Source organism: Daucus carota, chromosome 4 (genome assembly GCF_001625215.2).
Source record: "Daucus carota subsp. sativus chromosome 4, DH1 v3.0, whole genome shotgun sequence".
Lineage (NCBI taxonomy): Eukaryota > Viridiplantae > Streptophyta > Magnoliopsida > Apiales > Apiaceae > Daucus > Daucus carota.
In genome coordinates this window covers 32,775,662-32,799,376 of record NC_030384.2, presented here as the reverse complement: position 1 = coordinate 32,799,376, position 23,715 = coordinate 32,775,662, and the positions used below count along the sequence as shown (strand labels likewise).

The 23,715-nt window shown below is 34.3% G+C and overlaps 1 long non-coding RNA gene and 1 other non-coding gene across 25 annotated transcripts in view; both read left to right on the top strand.

Annotated features, from left to right (window-relative positions):
- Positions 1 to 151: 151 nt before the first annotated feature.
- The window catches only part of LOC108218784 (uncharacterized), a 37,460-nt gene continuing 13,896 nt past the window's right edge, over positions 152 to 23,715 (top strand). For 7 of the 24 annotated variants that reach the window (XR_010291222.1, XR_010291223.1, XR_010291217.1 and 4 more), the window contains exons 1-15: positions 152 to 416; positions 1,199 to 1,359; positions 2,051 to 2,131; positions 2,263 to 2,896; positions 3,772 to 3,916; positions 7,550 to 7,708; positions 8,722 to 9,089; positions 10,253 to 10,429; positions 10,655 to 10,791; positions 11,996 to 13,230; positions 14,417 to 14,625; positions 16,017 to 16,153; positions 17,354 to 17,518; positions 20,077 to 20,285; positions 23,076 to 23,240. This is a non-coding gene — a long non-coding RNA (uncharacterized LOC108218784). Of the gene's footprint in view, positions 417 to 1,198; positions 1,360 to 2,050; positions 2,132 to 2,262; positions 2,901 to 3,771; positions 3,917 to 7,549; positions 7,709 to 8,721; positions 9,090 to 10,252; positions 10,430 to 10,654; positions 10,792 to 11,995; positions 13,231 to 14,416; positions 14,626 to 16,016; positions 16,154 to 17,353; positions 17,519 to 18,619; positions 18,732 to 20,076; positions 20,286 to 23,075; positions 23,241 to 23,715 lie in introns of all 24 variants that reach the window. The other 17 variants (XR_010291238.1, XR_010291240.1, XR_010291239.1 and 14 more) reach the window with 17 other exon arrangements.
- TRNAF-GAA (transfer RNA phenylalanine (anticodon GAA)) lies at positions 2,276 to 2,348 on the top strand. The gene has a single exon. It is a non-coding gene; the product is annotated as a tRNA-Phe (tRNA).

Genomic DNA, 23,715 nt, shown 5'->3' with positions numbered 1-23,715 from the left:
TATTATAAAATATATTTTTTCGCTTTTAAAGATCATGTAAGAATAATTACTAATTATCGATCAAAATTTGTTCAATTTAATCATAAAAAATCAAATAAGACAAATAAATTGAACCGGATAATGAGGTTATCCGGGAAAAAAAATACTCCTACTTAATTTCTCAGCATGTCAGGCGATGCGTAAACGGTAAGCAAACGATCCGGAAACACGACGCGAAAGAGAAAAATATAAATACACGTCCCCCGCTTAGAGAACACAAACAGCCCAAATTAAATTTATTTTCCACTTGTCCAGAAATTCTCTCGCCTCTCTCGATAATTTGTTCTAAACTGTTAACCCTAAATTCCCGGACGACAGAAAAAGAAGCAAGATCACTAACAAAACTTCCTAAATTGGCGTTAATTTTCTAATTACAGGTTCGAATATTTTAATTCTCGTGATCAGTTTATTCACATTCTACAACACTGCTAATAACATGCGAGTGTATTCTGTATTGTGGCTATGCTGTTTACTTACTCTAATTGATCATATAACTTCGTTTCGAAACCAATATTTTCGTCTTGAATTTAACTTTTTTTTTTTTGGCATGCAGTACTGATAATTTTATGTGCTTGAAATAGATATTTATACGCCCGTGTTTCAATATTTTTGGGCGTTCCCGCCCAATTTGTTTTGATCTTACTTGTTTCAGTCTGTTTCAATTTTGATTAGTAAAATTGTGTATGTAATGCCTAAACTTTGTTTATTTGCCGGGTAGCAGTAATAGCTTGCTTTATACGCACCAGATAATACATCTGTTGTCTGCTGGAAATTTCGATAATAATTTTTATTCGGACTGATTAAATTGGTTTAAACTGCCATCGGAATTTTCTCATATAGTTTAGGTTTAGCGTGTTCTGGAACGTCAATGCTACTCTTTGACTATATCTTACTTCGATTGAATTTACACTTATTATTAGGAAAAGTGCCATAGCGGAAGATTCATCAATGTATTAATAAGACATTGAGTTTTAGTGCATTTATTTGTCATGATGGTTTCGTAGGCATTTTGATTACTGTTTGCTGAAATCCCGAACTTAACTCTGTTTATATGAGATTGAACTGCAGAACATTTGTACTCTAGTACATAAGCTTTCATGTTATCCTTTGCTTCTGCTGAAGAATTTTTTTCCTCTGTAATGGTTTCTACCTTGCACAGAATGATAGGGAGGGTGACGAGCTTTATGAAGAAGCTACATGCATGGGAGAAATCACTCTATGAATGTTTCTATGGAAATGCAACATATATATGCTGAAAATATGTGTTGGGCTACCATACAACAATCCGGATTTTGCAGTGTAGAGCTGCAATTAGCAACAGTATGGACTTCTCTCTATATATGTAGCAGACATATCTAAACTACTATTAAAGTCAGATTGGAGTATCAGATAAAGTGTAGCATCCACTGTTTTGATGATATCTTCTTTCAGAATCTTATTTGCTTGTTTCTGTAAATTCAAACAATACAGGAAGTCGGGCCTTTAATTTTTGTTATCTTGTAACTAATCCATTTGGTGTTGCTTTAACTTTATGAGTCATGACTATACCTTGGGAATAATCTTGTTTTTAACTTTTTATTGTTAAACAGGAGACATAATGGTGCTATGCAAATTTATAGAGAGTCTCTTTTCTGTTAATTGTTGTTTCTGATTCTTGGTGGGTGGTTATTATAACTAATGCTGTTGTTTTTCAATGTATTGTGGTAGTCATAAAGTCAAGTTACTTATCGACATGTTTTGAATGATAATAAGATTCTCATATAATTTGTATTTTTAGCTAATTGTTTGGACCTACTTTTAAGTTGTTATCCAATATGGGTGTGTGCCACAATGAGAACACCAGGGAACTTTCTTATTTGTAGTTCAGATGTTAAGTAATTAAGGCTCCTGACCTACGTAATTATAGTGAATATTTCTAACAATATGTTTTGTGATGTCTATTTTGTTCTCTCGTATGCGCTGAGATACACCTCATCTATCATTGATATTAGATACGGTATACCTATTTCAGATCATGTTGATATACATACCCTCGTAAGGTTCATATGCACCTTTACCAGATGATGCTGAAACATGACAACATGTTCACTCTGTAAGATTATACGAGGTTTATGTTTCATTTTATTGATATACTATGTTTCATTTTTATAATTTATGCACTAAATTAACTGGTTATAAGCTGTTACCATATAGATATAAGTGGTTCTATATATTGGTTTTCAGAGGCATAACAGTAGCGGGGATAGCTCAGTTGGGAGAGCGTCAGACTGAAGATCTGAAGGTCACGTGTTTGATCCACGTTCACCGCATATATGCACTCTGTTCTCTCTTTTACCTTTTATGGTTTTTGGTACTGTTTTTAGTGATTCATTGATTGTGTTTTGTTATATTTAGGCTTTAAGCTGCATCATGAGTACATAGTAATCTTATTGACATGATTTGAAATGTATAATCTCCCTTTCTTATTGTAATCAAAAAGTTGACATGGGTTGAATGTATGAAAAGGCTTCTTACATAATTTGTAATGTTTTGCATCTCTTTGCAGTACTATCTACAGATATTTTATTCTCCAAAACAACCATTTTTTGGCTAATTGTCTGGTCTTACTTTCGATCGATATGGGTGTGTCGTGTGTGCCAGGATGAAAACAAAATGGCACTTTCTTTCTTGTAATATAAATAATATGTTTTATAATGTCTACTTTGTTCTCTTGTATGTTGATGAGATACAACTCTAGACCTCTACTAATATCATTGGCATGAAATGTAATGTTACAGTTTAGTGGTTAGATATATTGATGTGCAGAAGCATAACAGCAGCGCGGATAGCTCAGTCGGGAGAGTGTCAGACAAGATCTGTAGGTCATCTGTTCGATCCCCATTCACCTCATAATTTACTGTTTTGCCTTGTATGTTTTTAGGTTCCTTTCCTATTTTGATTCGTTAAATGTTTATTAATGCACTCCTGCGTGGAACAGTGTTCATTATTTTTTTAATGAAGAACCGCAACAGTCTAGTTTGTCCGAAAGCCATGTTCGTGTTTAAACTGAAAGCTTTAGAAATATTATTGCTAGATGAGTTGCTATGCCCCCCCCCCCAAAGAATGCATTAAGTAATAAAATTTGCTGAGAATGAAAAGAAAAGGCAGTCATAAGAAGACTGTTGTCTGTTGATATGTTATCTGATAGAGAGCAACCTGGCGACAATTTTTCTCTTCATGAATAACTTAATGGTTAGTTTGGGAGAAGAGGAACTTGTTCTAATTTATGCAGGAGTGTTGATTGTTGCCCCATTTTTTAATCTGCATTCGAAAATACTATCTGCATAATATTCCAACTTACGGGTTACCATTTTGAGTAGATGACATACATGCAACTAAATTTTGTGTGCTCAATAACTAAAATAGCATTTTTGTGGAATGGATTTGAGTTAAAAAAATCGGTAAATTTCTGAAAATGCAGCATGCTCGAGTTTTAGTAGGTTCGATGATATGATAAAAAAAAGTATCGTAGGATATTATATAAACAGCCATAGACTCTATACATTCAGCTAAATTGAGAAGATGGAAGTGAAAGAGAGAACTGTACTCGCTCCTTACACAACTGCTTAATGAGGAGCAGCAGCATTATATGCTTTGAGAAACAACTACTAGCTACTTTTCAGTTCTTAAACTGTATAATTTCTGTTATTTATTTGACTGGTTCATTTCTTTCTGATATCTCCTACCTGGCAGAGCAGAGATAATTGAAGAATGTGCAGCGCTTTTCGAAGAAGTTACGGATACAGAGCAATCATTCCACAAATGAAACATTTCTATGTTGGAAACAGGCGGTTGGTGTAGCTTTCGACTTGTGCAATGCACAGCTGCAGTTATGGTGGTATGGCCTTCTCCCAATATCTCTATCAGACATTGATAAGCTACTATCATAGACATATTGATTCATCATATGACCTGAAGCTGCATCCATTGTTTTCTCAACCTACACTTTTCTTTTTTGTTACGGTGTTTGTAGGACTTAGCTGACTGTTATGAATAAACTAAATAATTTGAAACGTATGCATGCACTTGAAGGGTTTATAAATAGTTTAGCTGGAATTTTCGACTTGAGTGTAGTTTGATTTGGGAGGAAAAAGCCTTGTTCAGTTAGTTATTCAGGTGTACACCAAGCGTGCTTCTCGAAGGAGTTTCCATCTCTTTTTATAGGCTAAAATATACTTCTTTGTATTTAAATAATGGAAATTGAGTGGCTTGTCTTGATTAGGCCAAGTGAGTCCTTGATTTTTATGCTGGAGATCTGTTTCTATTATCTTAGCTGTCATTCTTAGAGCAACTACTATTTCAATGACTTGAACAGTAATAGCAGAATTCTTGGTGTTCATAGAAAATTCCACTACTCACATATAGACATTAACCATTGTCTTACAATGTAGACTTGTCCGTTTGTGATGTTAAAAGTGAAATGTTTGTCTGTTGTTATTGTTATTTTTTCTAACAAATTTTTTCCTCCATTACAAGAAAGATGACACGACACTGTTTATTCTCAATCCTGTATTATGTTCTCCATGTAAATAGGATTGAGTGGAATTCCTCAAATTATCATCTTATGCATAATTTTATGTCATTGCATGGCACAGCCTTTAACTAATGTTGTAAAGTTCTAATGGATTTCAAATACAAATGCGCAGTTGAGAAGTTATACAATGTTGTGAATTCTTTAATGCATATCTTTATACAGTGGGTTAGTATATGATAAAGGGAATAAAAATGGTTTTATTTGTCTTGCTGGTGTAATTTTATTGTATATATAATATGCTCATCATCACAAAATTCGTTGAATTTTAGAGAAATATTATTCTGACCCAAACTACAAAAATAAACTACACTCCCTCTAATTTTTAATAAAAATATATCAACTCTACAATCTCTGGCATCTCATTAATCCTGCGAAAGGTACAACACTTGGTAAAGATTCCTAAAGCAATTATAGTAGTTAATTTTGAACTATCATTCATCTACAAGATTTTGTCTTTAAACTATGGCCAAGATTGTTCAGTCGCACATCAAAAGTTTAAAGCTGTAGTTCTATTTCAGCCTGAAATTGTTAGTTGCCTATGCCAGGCTTGTAAGTACTTAATATTTATATGAGAGAAAGAGAGAGAGAGTATGGTTAGGGGTTATGCTTTTCTTCGGTTTGCACTTGTAGAGTGAAGTTGTATGTTCATGGTTTTTTCCAAAAGAATCTGCTCCTTGTAAATTCACTTTTCTTTGGGATCCATGGTTATGTGAAATGGGTGGGTGAACTATACTATGTTAAATTCGTTCCTTCACCTTAGTTCAGAAGCACAATATAAGCTCACAATTTACTAATTTAGTGTAAAAACAATAATTTTATGCCATGTAATGACGTTATATTTTGTCTGCATAGTGTCATTATAAATTTTGTTACATGTGTATGGATATATAAGCTCATCAATTTAAAAGCAAACAAACAATGAAAGGGATTAGTGCTGTATTTTTCTGACAGTTGCACAAAGGAGTACGAGTGACATGTGTTGAAAAACAATAATGCACAAGCACTTCGAGTCTATGAAACATCACTGCTGAGTTTCCCTTATTTCTACCTGAAAAGTCACATTTAACTGAAGCGTGTGATAAGGTGCATGGGGTACCTATGGCTATGCATTATCTGAGGTTAGCAAATGCAATGTTTCCATGTTGAAAGGAGGTTGTAAGGCTTACCCATTTAGCTTTTTGCCTGGAGACAACCAGTCGCAATGTTATAGTGTTATCTCAATGTCAGTATCAGAAATAAATAGAATTATCATCAGACACTATTGAAGTATCATATGATCTGCTGCAGAAATCATTCTGTGGATTTGTTTTTCTAATTTTGTTGAGTATATTAGCGAAATTATATGTTGAAGCCTCTGGATGCTTTGCAAGGCTTATTTAGTGCATGTAATTACACAGGAGAAGTGTGATTTACTATAGGAGATACTGTTCATTTGACATGAGAGATGTTTGGAGCAAACTGCTAGGTGTTTCTCCTTAGAATTGGTGTCTTTTAAGTATTATGATCCAAGGATTTCATCTTGGCAAGATGCTCCAAACATGTGAATTAATTTTCTAGGAAACTTTACTTTATCAATCTTGCTTAGAGCAGTGACGATCCCTAGGAAAATGTTCATAGTCATACTGTAACTAACAAACCGCACTAAAAAATATAGCTGTTATATAAGTGAGAGAATCTTTTGTATGGAAGAAGTCTGATTGATTTGGACTCATGCCCGAAATAGAATTTTGGTCACAATATGGAAATACAACTCTCAGTGTATACTTGTGTCACTGTTACACAGCTTAGTCGATTTGTTGATATAATAGTAGTTTTCTCTTGTTTGTTCCTCAACATATTCAATGCATAGTAATCTCCTTTTATAGTTTTATAATACATAGCAAACTTACGTACTATGAAAATGGCACATAACATAACTGATATTTGAGTCGCAGGGATAGGGGACAAAAATGAAAAGTTACCTATTTCCTTATAGTCCCCACCACTATTAAAAAAATCATTGATGTGAACTGTTAAATTAGTTTTAAACGAAGCCATGCCTACTTAACTACTTTCTTACAGCACTAACTTATGTAATTGATGTGATTATTTTCCGCTGATATACTAATAATGACATTTTCTGAGAGAGGCCTGTCGATAACAATGTGTCTGGAACCCAATAACAGTTGCAACCAGTTGTACCCAGAATGATTAGTACACAGCAATAGTGATCAATTGTAGTGCTTTCTTTGTCCAAGAATTTCATTACAGGTGTTTGAGTACTATGTCGAGACATAAATTTACAAGAGTACTCCTCTAGTTCTACTAAGCTACAATACCAACTTTTTCTAAACAAATTTTCATAAGTTCCATTGTTTCTACGAACAAAGGTTTATATTTTTATTTGTTGTTACCTGAAGATGAACGGACAATAAGAGGGACTGCGACGAGATTTTGGGGGAGCTTAGAGTTATGGAGCAATCACTCCATGACCGTTTCTTAGAAAAGGCAACATTCCCATGTCGAAAACATGGGAATGTTGCCTTTTGAGTAGATGACATACATGCAACTAATTTTTTTGAGTAGATGACATACATGCAACTAATTTTTTTGTGCTCAATAACTAAAATAGCATTTTTGAGGAATGGATTTAAATAAAAAAATATTTGTAAATTTGTGAAAATGAAGCACATGTTCTTAGGAGGATGAATTGATAAAAAAAGAGAGTATCATTTGGATATTATATAAAAGACACGGACTCTATACATTTAGCTAAACTGAGAAGATGGAAGTGAAAGAGAGGATTGTAATCGCTCCGTACACAACTTTTTAATGAAGGAGCAGGAGCAGTTGATGCTTTGAGAAACAACTTCTAGCTACTTTTCATTTCCTAAACTGTATAATTTCTGTTATCTATATGACTGGTTCATATCTTTCTGATATACTCCTACCTGGCAGAGCAGAGATAAGTGAAGAACGTGCAGTGCTGTTGGAAAAAGTTATGGATTCAGAGCAATCATTCCTTGACTGTTTCTTTAGAAATGAAACATTTCTATGCTGGAAACAGGCGGTAGGTGTAGCTTTCGACTTGTGCAAAGCCCAGCTGTAATGAAGGTGGTATGGCCTTCTCTCAATATCTGTATCAGACATTGATAAACTACTAAAATAGACATATTTATTGATCATATGACCTGACGCTGCATCCATTGTTTCTCAATCTGCACTTTTCTTTTAGTTACGGTGTTTGTGGGACTTAGCTGACTGTTATGAATAAACTAATAACTTGAAACGAATGCATGCATTTGAAGGGTTTATAAATAGTGTAGCTGGAATTTTTGACTTGAGTGTAATTTGATTTAGTAGGAATTGCCTTTTGGAAAAAATTCATGAACATAAAACTTCACTCCACAAGTGCAAACCGAAGAAAAGCATAACAACCCCTAACCATACTCCAAATTAGCAATTCCTCAACATATATACCTAATTATCTTAATTTCCTAACCATACTCCAAACTACTATTTGTTCATAAAATAGTAGCTTTCTCTTTTTTGTTCCTCAACATATTCAATGCATAGTAATCTCCTTTTATAGTTTTTTAAATACAGAGGAAACTTACATATAAATGGTATATGACATAACTGATATTTGAGGGGAAGGAATAGGGGACAAAAAAGAAAACTTACCGATTTCCTTGTAGGCCCCACTGCTATTAAAAATCCATTGATGTGAACTGTTGAAGAGTTCTAAATGAAGCCATGCCTACTTATCTACTTTCTTACCACACCAACTTCTTATGTAGTTGATGTGATTATTTAATTATATATTTACCGCTTATATACTAATAATGAAATTTTCTGAGAGAGGCCTGTCAATAACAATGTGTCTTGAACCCAATAACAATTGCAACCAGTTGTACCCCAGAATGATTAGTACACAGCAATAGCGATCAATTCTAGTGCTTTCTTTGTCCAAAAATTTCATCACAGGTGTTTGAGTACTATGTTGAAACATAAATTTACAAGAGTACTTCTCTAGTTTTCCTAACCTGAAATACTCACATTTTCTAAACATATTTTCATAAGTTCCATTACGAACAAAGGTTTATATTTTTATTTGTTGTTACCTGAAGATGAACGGACAAAGAGGGACTGCGATGAGATTTTGGGGGAGCTTAGGGTTATGGAGCAATCAGTCCATGACAGTTTCGTAGAAAATGCAACATTCCCATGTCGAAAACATGCAGCTGGATGTGAATCTTTTGGCTTGTGCAGCGCGCAGTTGCAGTTGCGATGGTATGGCCTTCTCTTAATCTCCATATCAGACATTGATAAACAACTATTGAAGGCACATTGAAGCATTATATGACTTGCTACTGCATCCATTGCCCTGTTGCTCAATATTTTGAATATCCAAAAATTGGGATGGTTCTGGAGATCTCGGGAACCCCGGCTTTACCCGTACCGTACTCACCCCTAGTTGCTGTCTTTTTTCCTATTTGTAAGTTTTGTTCTTGTTTCTGTAATATGGTTGAGACTTGAGAAGTGAGAATAAAGTTAACTATGTTGATGCCTTCACATGGATTTTGGAGGGATTTATATACTGCACGTATTTTGATTAGAGGACTATGTTGTCTAGGAGAAAGTGTTAGTTAGCAAGGGAAATGTTTGGTGCAAAGTGGTAACCGTTTCTTCCTAGAATTTGTTGTCTTTTAGTAGTAATATGTTCCATGAAATTGTTTGTGTACTATGTTTGACATAACAACTTCCTCTTCTAGGCATCTCCATCTTTATTTTCAAAAGTCCAAGGTGACATCTCCAGAGGAATCTCATAGTTTTAATACTAAAACAAAAAGTTGCTCTTAAAGACAACCTGTTATATGTAAGTAACCAAGGATTCCATTTAGTAATACTTTTGAAATAACAAACTTTGCTCTAGGTATCTCCAACTTTATTTTCAAGATTATGAGTATTGACTTTTCTGATGGAATTATATTTTTAACTTTGTAAACTAATAAATTGCACTAGAAGACATTGTTTTAATGTAAGTAAACAAAATATATCTTCTAAGAATCATTATTGTTTTGGATTATTGGTAATGTATGAGATAGATGGGTTCGTTGGTGGGTATGCATATACAATATTGAATCTGTGACATGTAATTTTAAATCACACAATATGCTCTTAGTTATTGTAAAAAGCAATAACGGTATGCTTTATTACCATAGTGCTATGCTTAGGGTGACTAATAGTCCAATGATTTTGGTATCTAGAGAAGATCTCATTGCTCACATGTAGACATAAACTGTTGTCCTTCGTTATAAACTCTTTTGTCACATTTAGGCATAAACTGCTGTCCTTCGATTTTGTTTGTGATGTTGAAAGTGAAATGTTCTGTCTTCTGTATTATATAAACAATGTCTTAAAGTTTCATTGTATGGTGTCGGTAATGATTGTCTAAAGTGTGAATTAATCTAGGAAAAAAATGTTTTGCATCAATTAGTTATGCTGTCGTATTAGTGGTTAATATTCCTAAGTTAATATCACGCTTGATTAAGCTAACTTATTTCTTGATTATCATGCATGGGATCTGTTTTATTACCTTAGTAAGTTTGTTTGTTTTTATTGCTGAAATTGAAATGTTTTCTTTGTATCATGTATCAGTTGTCTAACAGATTTCTTCATCCAGCACAAGGAAAATGACAGGAAACTAATATGGTTAGGGGTTGTTATGCTTTTCTTGCACTTGTGAAGTGAAGTTGTATGTTCATGGTTTCCCCCAAAAGAATCTGCTCCTTGTAAAATTCACTTTTCTTTGGGATCCATGGTTTTGTGAAATGGGTGGGTGATCTATACTATGTTAAATTTGTTCCTTCACTTTAGTTCAGAAGCACAATATAAGCTCACAATTTACTTATTTAGTGTAAACCAATAATTTTATGCCATGATGTTATTTTGTCTGCATATTGTCATTATAAATTTTGTTACATGTGTATGGTTATGTAAGCTCATCAATTTAAAAACAAATAAACAATGAACGGGAATAGTGCTCTTTTTTTATGACAGGTGCACAAAGGAGTACGAGTGGCATGTGTTGAAAAACAATAATGCACAAGCACTCCGAGTCTATGAAACACCACTGCTGAGTTTCCCTTATTTCTGAAAAGTCATCGGTAACTGAAGCGCGTGATAAGATGCATGGGGTACGTATGCATTACTTTAGGTTAGCAAATGCAATGTTTCCATGTTGAAAGGAGGTCACATGGCTTACACATTTAGCTTTGTGCAGAAATTATTCTGTGGTTGTGTTTTTCTAATTTGGTCCAGTATATTAGCAAAATTATATGTCGAAGCCTCTGGATGCTTTGCAAGGCTTATTTAGTGCATGTGATTACACTGGAGATGTGTAAAGTAGTATAGGAGATACTGTTTAGTTGACATGAGAGATCTTTGGAGCAAACTGGTAGGTGTTTCTCTCTGTAATTGGCGTCTTTTAGGTATTGTGATCCAAGGAGTTCATCTTGGCAAGATGCTCCAAACATGTGACTTAATTTTCTAGGAAACTTCACTTCATCATCATGCTTAGAGCAGTGACGGTCCCTAGGAAAATGTTCATATTTATACTGTAACTAACAAACCATGCTAGAAAAATTACTTTTATAAAAGCGACAGAATCTTTTCTTTGGAAGTCTGATTGATTTGGACTCATTATGCCAGAAATTTAATTTAATCAATATATGGAAATACAATTCTCAGTTTATACTCGTGTCACTGTTACACAGCTTAGTTGATTTGTTAATAAAATAGTAGTTTTCTCTTTTTTGCCCCTCAACATATTCAATGCATAGTAATCTCCTTTTGTAGTTTTTTAATACAGAGCAAACTCACGTATGATGAAAATGGTATATGACATAACTGATATTTGAGTTGCAGGGATAGGGGACAAAAAAGAAAACTAACCTATTTCCTTGTAGTCCCCACTACTATTAAAAAAATCATTGATGTGAACTGTTAAAGTAGTTCTAAACGAAGCATGCCTACTTAACTACTTTCTTGAGCTCTAACTTTTGTAGTTAATGTGATTATTTAACAATATATTTTCCGCTGATATACTAATAATGAAATTTTCTGAGAGGCCTGCCGATAACAATGTGTCTGGAACCCAATAACATTTGCAATTAGTTGGACCCCAGAATGATTAGTAAACAGAAATAGTGATCAATTCTAGTGCTTTCTTTGTCCAAAAATTTCATTACAGGCGTTTGAGTACTATGTCAAGGCATATATTTACAAGAGTACTCCTCTAGTTCTACTAAGCTAAAATACCAACTTTTTCTAAACAAATCTTCATAATTTCCATTGTTTCTACGAACAAAGGTTTATGTTTTTATTTGTTGTTACCTGAAGATGAACGGACGAAAAGAGGGACTGCGACGAGATTTTGGGGGAGCTTAGAGTTATGGAGCAATCACTCCATGACCCTTTCTTAGAAAATGCAACATTCCCATGTCGAAAACATGCAGCTGGACGTGAATCTTTTGGCTTGTGCAGCGCGCAGCTGCAGTTGCGATGGTATGGCCTTCTCTCAATCTCCATATCAGACATTGATAAACAACTATCAAAGGCACAATGAAGCATCATGTGACTTGCTGCTGCATCCATTGCCTTGCTGCTGTCTTTTTTCCTTTTTGTTAAAGTTTGTTCTTGTTTCTGTAATATGGTTGAGACTTGAGAAGTGAGAATAAAGGTTATTATGTTGATGCCATCACATGGATTTTCGAGGGGTTTATATACTGCACGTAAATTTATTATAGGACTATGTTGTCTAGGAGAAAGTCTTGGTTAGCAAGGGAATTGTTTGGTGCAAAGTGGTAACCGTTTCTTCCTAGAATTTGTTGTCTTTTAGTAGGAAAATGTTCCATGAAATTGTTTGTGTGCTATGTTTGAAATAACAACTTCCTCTTCTAGGCATCTCCAACTTTATTTTCAAATGTCCCACTGGTGACATCTCCAAAGGAATCTCATAGTTTAGTAGTAAGACAAAAATTTGCACTTAAAGACATAAACTGTTATGTGTAAGTGAACAAATTATCTCCTTTGAGAATTTCTATTGTTTTGGATTCTTGGTTATGTATGAGATTGGTGGGTATGTCTATACAGCAATCTGTATTATATGTTTTGTATGTACACATATGCTGTTAGTTAATAGTTATGAAAACCAATAACGGTATGCTATGCTAGTTTAGTTGTAATGTCCTGCTAGTGTGGGAGTCACAAAATCATTCTTTACTAGTCAAAATGGTTTATTATGTCATTGATGTCTTACATAATCTTCAGTGTTTTTCAGTTACTTCTTGAAGTACATCTTAAGTCGTTTCTGCATAGCAATCACTTGTTGACTTCTTACTCTTTGTATGTACCGTCAACTGATACGGGTTAAACAAAATGCCATCCACAGACTGTATTGATGTTAATCTGTAACAGTATGTTTTAAATTTACAGTTTTATTGCTTTGCTAGATACTCTACTCATATCATTCGTCTGTAAGATTTTGAATCTTTCAGCCTTCATTGTTGATTCTGGAAACAATCAGTCTTCGTAATGTACCTAATCTGCTTTCTTCTATTCAGAATGAATATCAGGTTTGCTTTGGTTTGACTATTGAGCTGCAGTGTGAATTAAAATAGTGATATCCGTCTTTTTTTTTTTGTTACAAATTTGCATGCTGTGAAATTAAAATTTGAAAATGTGGCATATGGATTGACTGATATGTTAGTGATCTGGTAGAAGACAAGAAAGAAGACTTGGCATATACCCTCTAGCCTTGCCAACATGTATTTAGTTGTCTTTTCTGTTTCTTATTAGGTACTGATTGTTAATTTATATATATATATATATATATATCATATATATATATTCTGCATTGTGAGTAAACGTTTTCTTTACCATCTTATGTAAACAACTTTTCCTTGCTCAAGTAGATGTATTAGATTTGCAAATTTGCTGTATAATAATAACCATGAATAGTTGGTTTGTTTTGTGTTGAGCTGCATCATGAGTTTAATATTTTTTTTCTGGGAAGGGGGGCATTATATGAAATATTCCAGTGATATTTAGGCGGCCTAGGGTAGGGGACAAAACTGAAGATCTACAGTGACCACATTTCTTTAATGTAGTCTCTCTGATTCTTATATCGTTGCTGAAAGATGAAAAAGAAGTCCTGCATGTTGTGTACTAACACACAACCACATCATTTACCAAGTTGTATAGTCACATTCCTAAAAACGTTGATGTGCTCGTTTCCTAATTGTACTATGACAACATAATTCCTGAAGCTATTTTATTCAAAGTAGGATCTAGAAGAATATCTGCTTCTGAACCTGGAGTTTCAATGCTGAAGAGTACTGTACGATGGCATAAACTTACTGCTCTGTTTTAGGTGGTTGTAGTGCTTCACTATCATTTAGAGAACAAACTAAAGCAGAGGATTATGAAACGATGAATCAAGGTTAACAAGGAACGGGTGGCGAAATTTTCAAACAAGTTGTGTCTGTAATAATGTGACAGAAAACCAAAAGCAATGGCACCAGAATGTACATGAATTATTAATAGTGGAAACTAGTGCTATTTCTATATCATAGAAATCCGTACAGGAGTTCGAGTACTGTGTTGATCAACTAATTTACAAAAGTACTCTCTAATTCTATGAAAATTAAAATTGAAGAGATTTTATCATCTACCTGATGAAATTCCATGTATTCCTTTGTTTCTAAGTAACAAAAGTCCATCTTTGTCTCTGTTTTTACCTGACAAGTCACTGTTAAATAGGGATTGTGACGAGCTCTTTGTAGCAGCTACAGACATGGAACAATCAATCCATGACTGTATCTTAGAAAAAGCAACATTCCCGTGTTGAAAACATGCTCTAGGACGTGCATCTTTTGGCTTGTGCAGAGCGCAGCTGCAGTTGCGATGGTACGGCCTTCTCTCAATATCCATATCGGACAATGATAAACTACTGTCAAAGACATACTGAGGTAACATGTGACCTGATACTGCATCCATTATCTTGCTGGTTTCTTTTTCTTTAAATTTGTATGTGCTTGTTTCTGTAATCTGGTTGATTATAAGTGAAATATGTTGATGCCATCACATGGTTTTGGGAGGGTATATATACTGCAGTCTGCATGTAATCTGGAGGCTTAGAGGTTTGTGAAGTTGTCTATGAGAATGTGTTAGTTGGTAAGGGGAATGTTTGGTGCAAATTGGTAACCGTTTTTCCCTATGAAGTGTTGTCTTCTAGTAGTAGTAACCAAGGATTCCGTTTAGTAATACTTTTGAAATAACAAATTCTGTTCTAGGTATCTCCAACTTTATTTTCAAGCTTTTGAGTATTGACTTTTCTGATGGTAATAAATTGCATTAGATGACATTTTTCTAATGCAAGTAAACAAAGTATTTCTTCTAGGAATCATTATTGTTTTGGATTATTGGTTATGTATGAGGTAGATGGGTTGGTGGGTATGTATGTATAACATTGAATCTGTCACATGTAAGTTTAAATCACACAATATGCTCTTAGTTATTGTAAAAAGCAATAACGGTATGCTTTATTACCTTAGTGTTATGCTTAGGGTGACTAATAGTCCAATGATTTTGGTATCTAGCGAAGATCTCATTGCTCACATGTAGACATAAACTGTTGTCCTTCGCTATAAACTCTTTGTCACATGTAGGCATAAACTGCTGGCCTTCGATTTTGTTTGTGAATTTGAAAGTGAAATGTTCTGTCTTCTGTATTATATAAACAATGTCTTAACGGAATTTATTGTATGGTGTCGGTAATGATTGTCTAAAGTGTGAATTAGTCTAGGAGAAAAATGTTTTGCATCAGTTAGTTATGCCGTCGCATTAGTGGTTGATATTTCTAAGTTAATATCACGCTTGATTAGGCTAACTTATTTCTTGATTTTCATGCATGTGATCTGTTTTATTACCTTAGTAAGTTTGTTTGTTTGTATTGCTGAAAAAGAAATGTTTTGTCTGTATTATGTATCCGTTGTCTAACAAATATCTTCATCCAGCACAAGGAAAATGACAGGAAACTAATATGGTTAGGGGTTGTTATGGTTTTCTTGCACTTGTGAAGTAAAGTTGTATGTTCATGGTTTTCTCCAAAAGAATCTGCTCCTTGTAAAATTCACTTTTCTTTGGGATCCATGGTTATGTGAAATGGGTGGGTGATCTATACTATGTTAAATTTGTTCCTTCACTTTAGTTCAGAAGCACAATATAAGCTTACAATTTACTTATTTAGTGTAAACCAATACTTTTATGCCATGATGTTATTTTGTCTGCATATTGTCATTATAAATTTTGTTACACGTAATAAACAATGAACGGCATTAGTGCTCTTTTTTTATGACAGGTGCAGAAAGGAGTACGAGTGGCATGTGTTGGAAAACAATAATGCACAATCACTCCGAGTCTATGAAACACCACTGCTGAGTTTCCCTTATTTCTGAATAGTCATAGGTAACTGAAGCACGTGATAAGATGCATGGGGTACGTATGCATTACTTTAGGTTAGCAAATGCAATGTTTCCATGTTGAAAAGAGGTCATGGCTTACACATGTAGCTTTGTGCAGAAATCATTCTGTGGTTTCTAATTTGGTCCAGTATATTAGCAAAATTATATGTTGAAGCCTCTGGATGCTTTGCAAGGCTTATTTAGTGCAGGTGATTACACTGGAGATGTGTAAAGTAGTATAGGAGACAGTTTACATGAGAGATGTTTGGAGCAAACTGGTAGGTGTCTCTCCCTGTAATTGGCGTCTTTTAGGTATTGTGATCCAAGAAGTTCATCTTGGCAAGATGCTCCAAACATGTGACTTAATTTTCTAGGAAACTTTACTTCATCATCATGCTTAGAGCAGTGACGATCCCTAGTAAAATGTTCATATTTATACTGTACCTAACAAACTGCACTAGAAAAATTACTTTTATAAAAGCGACAGAATCTTTTCTTTGGAAGTCTGATTGATTTGGACTCATTATTCCAGAAATTTAATTTAATCAAAATAGGGAAATACAATTCTCAGTTTATACTCGTGTCACTGTTACACAGCTTAGTTGATTTGTTAATAAAATAGTAGTTTTCTCTTTTTTTTGTCCCTCAACATATTCAATGCATAGTAATCTCCTTCTGTAATTTTTTAATACAGAGCAAACTCACGTATGATGAAAATGGTATTTGGCATAACTGATATTTGAGTTGCAGGGATAGGGGACAAAAAAGAAAACTAACCTATTTCCTTGTAGTCCCCACTACTATTGAAAAAATCATTGATGTGAACTGTTAAAGTAGTTCTAAACGAAGCATGCCTACTTAACTACTTTCTTGAGCTCTAACTTTTGTTGTTGATGTGATTATTTAACATTATTTAACAATATATTTTCCGCTGATATACTAATAATGAAATTTTCTGAGAGGCCTGCCGATAACAATGTGTCTGGGACCCAATAACATTTGCAACCAGTTGGACCCCAGAATGATTAGTACACAGCAATAGTGATCAATTCTAGTGCTTTCTTTGTCCAAAAATTTCATTACAGGCGTTTTAGTACTATGTCAAGGCATATATTTACAAGAGTACTCCTCTAGTTCTACTAAGCTAAAATACCAACTTTTTCTAAACAAATCTTCATAATTTCCATTGTTTCTACGAACAAAGGTTTATGTTTTTATTTGTTGTTACCTGAAGATGAACGGACAAAAAGAGGGACTGCGACGAGATTTTGGGGGAGCTTAGAGTTATGGAGCAATCACTCCATGACCCTTTCTTAGAAAATGCAACATTCCCATGTCGAAAACATGCAGCTGGACGTGAATCTTTTGGCTTGTGCAGCGCGCAGCTGCAGTTGCGATGGTATGGCCTTCTCTCAATCTCCATATCAGACATTGATAAACAACTATCAAAGGCACAATGAAGCATCATGTGACTTGCTGCTGCATCCATTGCCTTGCTGCTGTCTTTTTTCCTTTTTGTTAAAGTTTGTTCTTGTTTCTGTAATATGGTTGAGACTTGAGAAGTGAGAATAAAGGTTATTATGTTGATGCCATCACATGGATTTTCGAGGGGTTTATATACTGCACGTAAATTTATTATAGGACTATGTTGTCTAGGAGAAAGTCTTGGTTAGCAAGGGAATTGTTTGGTGCAAAGTGGTAACCGTTTCTTCCTAGAATTTGTTGTCTTTTAGTAGGAAAATGTTCCATGAAATTGTTTGTGTGCTATGTTTGAAATAACAACTTCCTCTTCTAGGCATCTCCAACTTTATTTTCAAATGTCCCACTGGTGACATCTCCAAAGGAATCTCATAGTTTAGTAGTAAGACAAAAATTTGCACTTAAAGACATAAACTGTTATGTGTAAGTGAACAAATTATCTCCTTTGAGAATTTCTATTGTTTTGGATTCTTGGTTATGTATGAGATTGGTGGGTATGTCTATACAGCAATCTGTATTATATGTTTTGTATGTACACATATGCTGTTGGTTAATAGTTATGAAAACCAATAACGGTATGCTATGCTAGTTTAGTTGTAATGTCCTGCTAGTGTGGGAGTCACAAAATCATTCTTTACTAGTCAAAATGGTTTCTACGTCTTAAGTCGTTTCTCCATTGCAATCACTTGTTGACTTCTTACTCTTTGTATGTACTGTCAACTGATACGGGTTAAACAAAATGCCATCCACAGACTGTATTGATGTTAATCTGTAACAGTATGTTTTAAATTTACAGTTTTATTGCTTTGCTAGATACTCTACTCTTATAATTTGTCTGTAAGTTTTTGAATCTTTCAGCCTTCATAGTTGATTCTGGAAACAATCAGTCTTCGTAATGTACCTAATCTGATTTCTTCTATTTAGAACTGAATATCACAGGTTTGCTTTGGTTTGACTATTGAGCTGCAGTGTGAATTAAAATAGTGATATCCGTCTTTTTTTGTTACATATTTGCACGCAGTGAAATCAAAATTTAAAAATGTGGCATATGGATTGACTGATATGTTAGTGACCTGGTAGAAGACAAGAAAGAAGACTTGGCATATACCTTCTAGCCTTGCCAACAATAACATGTATTTTGTTATCTTTTCTGTTTCTTATTAGGTACTGATTGTTAATTTTATATATATATATATATATATATATATATATATAGGGTCATGTTCAAGAGAGAACCATTAGAGAGAGAACCATAGAACTCTTACTTATTTCTAGTATTAGGTAGGGTTCTGCAGCAGAACTTAAATATTAGTTAGGGTTCTGCAGCAGAGCTTCACATACAAAAAATGTCAATATCAATGTATCATATTTTAAAATTATTTTTGAACACACACAACGATAAAAACACATGAAAAAAACATGTATTTAGATTTAGATCCTAACCATCTATTTAAAATTTAGGGTTCTGCAGCAGAACCTTAGTGGTTCTATGGTTCTATTTTAAGGACTGGTTCTCTTTTGAGCGCGACCCTATATATATATATATATATATATATATATATATATATATTGTGCATTGCGAGTAAACGTTTTCTTGACCATCTTATGTAAACAACTTTTCCCTGCTCAAGTAGATGTATTAGATTTGCAAATTTGCTGTATAATACTAACCATGAATAGTTGGTTTGTTCTGTGTTGAGCTGCAGCATGAGCTTACTATTTTTTTCCGGGAAGGGGGGCATTATATGAAATATTCCAGTGATATTTAAGTGGCCTAGGGTAGGGGACAAAACTGAAGATTTGCAGTAACTACATTTCTTTAATGTAGTTTCTCTGATTCTTTTCATTGCTGAAAGATGAAAAAGAAGTCCTGCATGTTGTGTACTAACACACAGCCACATCATTTACCAAGTTGTATAGTCACATTCCTAAAAACGTTGATGTGCTCGTTTCCTAATTGTACTATGACAACATAATTCCTGAAGCTATTTTATTTAAAGTAGGATCTAGAGGAATATCTGCTTCTGAACCTGGATTTTCAATGCTGAAGAGTACTGTACGATGACATAAACTTACTGCTCTGTTTTAGGTGGTTGTAGTGCTTCACTATCATTTAGAGAACAAACTAAAGCATAGGATTTTGAAACGGTGAATCAAGGTTAACAAGGAACGGGTGGCGAAATTTTCAAACAAGTTGTGTCTGTAATAATGTGACAGAAAACCAAAAGCAATGGCACCAGAATGTACATGACTTATTAATAGTGGAAACTAGTGCTATTTCTATATCATAGAAATCCGTACAGGAGTTCGAGTACTGTGTTGATCAATTAATTTACAAAAGTACTCTCTAATTCTATGAAAATTAAAATTGAAGAGATTTTATCATCTACCTGATGAAATTCCATGTATTCCTTTGTTTCTAAGTAACAAAAGTCCATCTTTGTCTCTGTTTTTACCTGACAAGTCACTGTTAAATAGGGATTGTGACGAGCCCTTTGTAGCAGCTACAGACATGGAACAATCAATCCATGACTGTATCTTAGAAAAAGCAACATTCCCGTGTTGAAAACATGCTTTAGGACGTGCATCTTTTGGCTTGTGCAGCGCGCAGCTGCAGTTGCGATGGTACGGCCTTCTCTCAATATCCATATCGGACATTGATAAACTGCTGTCAAAGACATACTGAGGTAACATGTGACCTGATACTGCATCCATTATCTTGCTGGTTTCTTTTTCTTTAAATTTGTATGTGCTTGTTTCTGTAATCTGGTTGATTATAAGTGAAATATGTTGATGCCATCACATGGTTTTGGGAGGGTATATATACTGCATGTAATCTGGAGGCTTAGAGGTTTGTGAAGTTGTCTATGAGAATGTGTTAGTTGGTGAGGGGAATGTTTGGTGCAAATTGGTAACCGTTTTTCCCTATGAAGTGTTGTCTTCTAGTAGTAGTAACCAAGGATTCCGTTTAGTAATACTTTTGAAATAACAAACTTCGTTCTAGGTATCTCCAACTTTATTTTCAAGCTTTTGAGTATTGACTTTTCTGATGGTAATAAATTGCATTAGATGACATTTTTCTAATGCGAGTAAACAAAGTATTTCTTCTAGGAATCATTATTGTTTTGGATTATTGGTTATGTATGAGGTAGATGGGTTGGTGGGTATGTATGTACAACATTGAATCTGTGACATGTAAGTTTAAATCACACAATATGCTCTTAGTTATTGTAAAAAGCAATAACGGTATGCTTTATTACCTTAGTGTTATGCTTAGGGTGACTAATAGTCCAATGATTTTGGTATCTAGAGAAGATCTCTTTGCTCACATGTAGACATAAACTGTTGTCCTTCGCTATAAACTCTTTGTCACATGTAGGCATAAACTGCTGTCCTATGATTTTGTTTGTGATGTTGAAAGTGAAATGTTCTGTCTTCTGTATTATATAAACAATGTCTTAACGGATTTCATTGTATGGTGTCGGTAATGATTGTCTAAAGTGTGAATTTATCTAGGAGAAAAATGTTTTGCATCAGTTAGTTATCCTATTTTTGGACCAATGTATATTGTGCTGTCGTATTAGTGGTTGATATTCCTAAGTAAATATCAAGCTCTACTAGTCTAACTTATTTTTTGATTTTCATGTTGGTGATCTGTTTTATTACCTTAGTAAGTTTGTTTGTTTGTATTGCTGAAAATGAAATGTTTTCTCTGTATCATGTATCCGTTGTCTAACAAATTTCTTCATCCAGCACAAGGAAAATGACAGGAAACTAATATGGTTAGGGGTTGTTATGCTTTTCTTGCACTTGTGAAGTGTAGTTTTATGTTCATGGTTTTCTCCAAAAGAATCTGCTCCTTGCAAAATTCACTTTTCTTTGGGATCCATTGTTTTGTGAAATGGGTGGGTTATCTATACTATGTTAAATTTGTTCCTTCACTTTAGTTCAGAAGCACAATATAAGCTAACAATTTACTTTTTTAGTGTAAACCAATAATTTTATGCCATGATGTTATTTTGTCTGCATATTGTCATTATAAATTTTGTTATGTGTATGGATATGTAAGCTCATCAATTTAAAAACAAATAAACAATGAACGGGATTAGTGCTCTTTTTTTTTTTTTTATGAAAGGTGCGCAAAGGAGTACGAGTGGCATGTGTTGAAAAACAATAATGCACAAGCACTCCGATTCTATGAAACAACACTGCTGAATTTCCCTTATTTCTGAAAAGCCATAGGTAGCTGAAGGGCGTGATAAGATGCATGGGGTACGTATGAATTAATTTAGGTTAGCAAATGCAATGTTTCCTTGTTGAAAGGAGGTCGCAGGGCTTACACATTTAGCTTTGTGCGGAAATCATTCTGTGGTTGTGTTGTTTTAATTTGGTCCTGTATATTAGCAAAATTATATGTTGAAGCCTGTGGATGCTTTGCAAGGCTTATTTAGTGCATGTGATTACACCGGAGATGTGTAAAAGTAGTATAGGAGATACTGTTTAGTTGACATGAGAGATGTTTGGAGCAAACTGGTAGGTGTTTCTCCCTGTAATTGGCGTCTTTTAGGTATTGTGATCCAAGGAGTTCATCTTGGTAAGATGCTCCAAACATGTGACTCAATTTTCTAGGAAACTTTACTTCATCATCATGCTTAGAGCAGTGACGATCCCTAGGAAAATGTTCATATTTATACTGTAACTAACAAACCACACTAGAAAAATTACTTCTATATAAGCGACAGAATCTTTTCTTTGGAAGTCTGATTGATTTGGACTCATTATGCCAGAAATATAATTTAATCAAAATATGGAAATACAATTCTCAGTTCATACTCGTGTCACTGTTACACAGCTTAGTTGATTTGTTAATAAAATAGTAGTTTTCTCTTTTTTGTTCCCCAACATATTCAATGCATAGTAATCTCCTTTTGTAGTTTTTTAATACAGAGCAAACTCACGTATGATGAAAATGGTATATGACATAACTGATATTTGAGTTGCAGGGATAGGGGACAAAAAAGAAAACTAACCTATTTCCTTGTAGTCCCCACTACTATTAAAAAAATCATTGATGTGAAGTGTTAAAGTAGTTCTAAATGAAGCATGCCTACTTAACTACTTTCTTGAGCACTAACTTATGTAGTTGATGTGATTATTTAACAATATATTTTCCGCTGATATACTAATAATGAAATTTTCTGAAAGGCCTGCCGATAACAATGTGTCTGGAACCCAATAAAATTTGCAACCAGTTGAACCCCAGAATGATTAGTACACAGCAATAGTGATCAATTCTAGTGCTTTCTTTGTCCAAAAATTTCATTACAGGCGTTTGAGTACTATGTTAAGGCTTGAATTTACAAGAGTACTCCTCTAGTTCTACTAAGCTAAAATACCAACTTTTTCTAAACAAATTTTCATAATTTCCATTGTTTCTACGAACAAAGGTTTATGTTTTTATTTGTTGTTACCTGAAGATGAACGGACAAAAAGAGGGACTGCGACGAGATTTTGGGGGAGCTTAGAGTTATGGAGCAATCACTCCATGACCCTTTCTTAGAAAATGCAACATTCCCATGTCGAAAACATGCAACTGGACGTGAATCTTTTGGCTTGTGCAGCGCGCAGCTGCAGTTGCGATGGTATGGCCTTCTCTCAATCTCCATATCAGACATTGATAAACAACTATCAAAGGCACAATGAAGCATCATGTGACTTGCTGCTGCATCCATTGCCTTGCTGCTGTCTTTTTTCCTTTTTGTTAAAGTTTGTTCTTGTTTCTGTAATATGGTTGAGACTTGAGAAGTGAGAATAAAGGTTATTATGTTGATGCCATCACATGGATTTTCGAGGGGTTTATATACTGCACGTAAATTTATTAGAGGACTATGTTGTCTAGGAGAAAGTGTTGGTTAGCAAGGGAATTGTTTGGTGCAAAGTGGTAACCGTTTCTTCCTAGAATTTGTTGTCTTTTAGTAGTAAAATGTTCCATGAAATTGTTTGTGTACTATGTTTGAAATAACAACTTCCTCTTCTAGGCATCTCCAACTTTATTTTCAAATGTCCCACTGGTGACATCTCCAAAGGAATCTCATAGTTTAGTAGTAAGACAAAAAG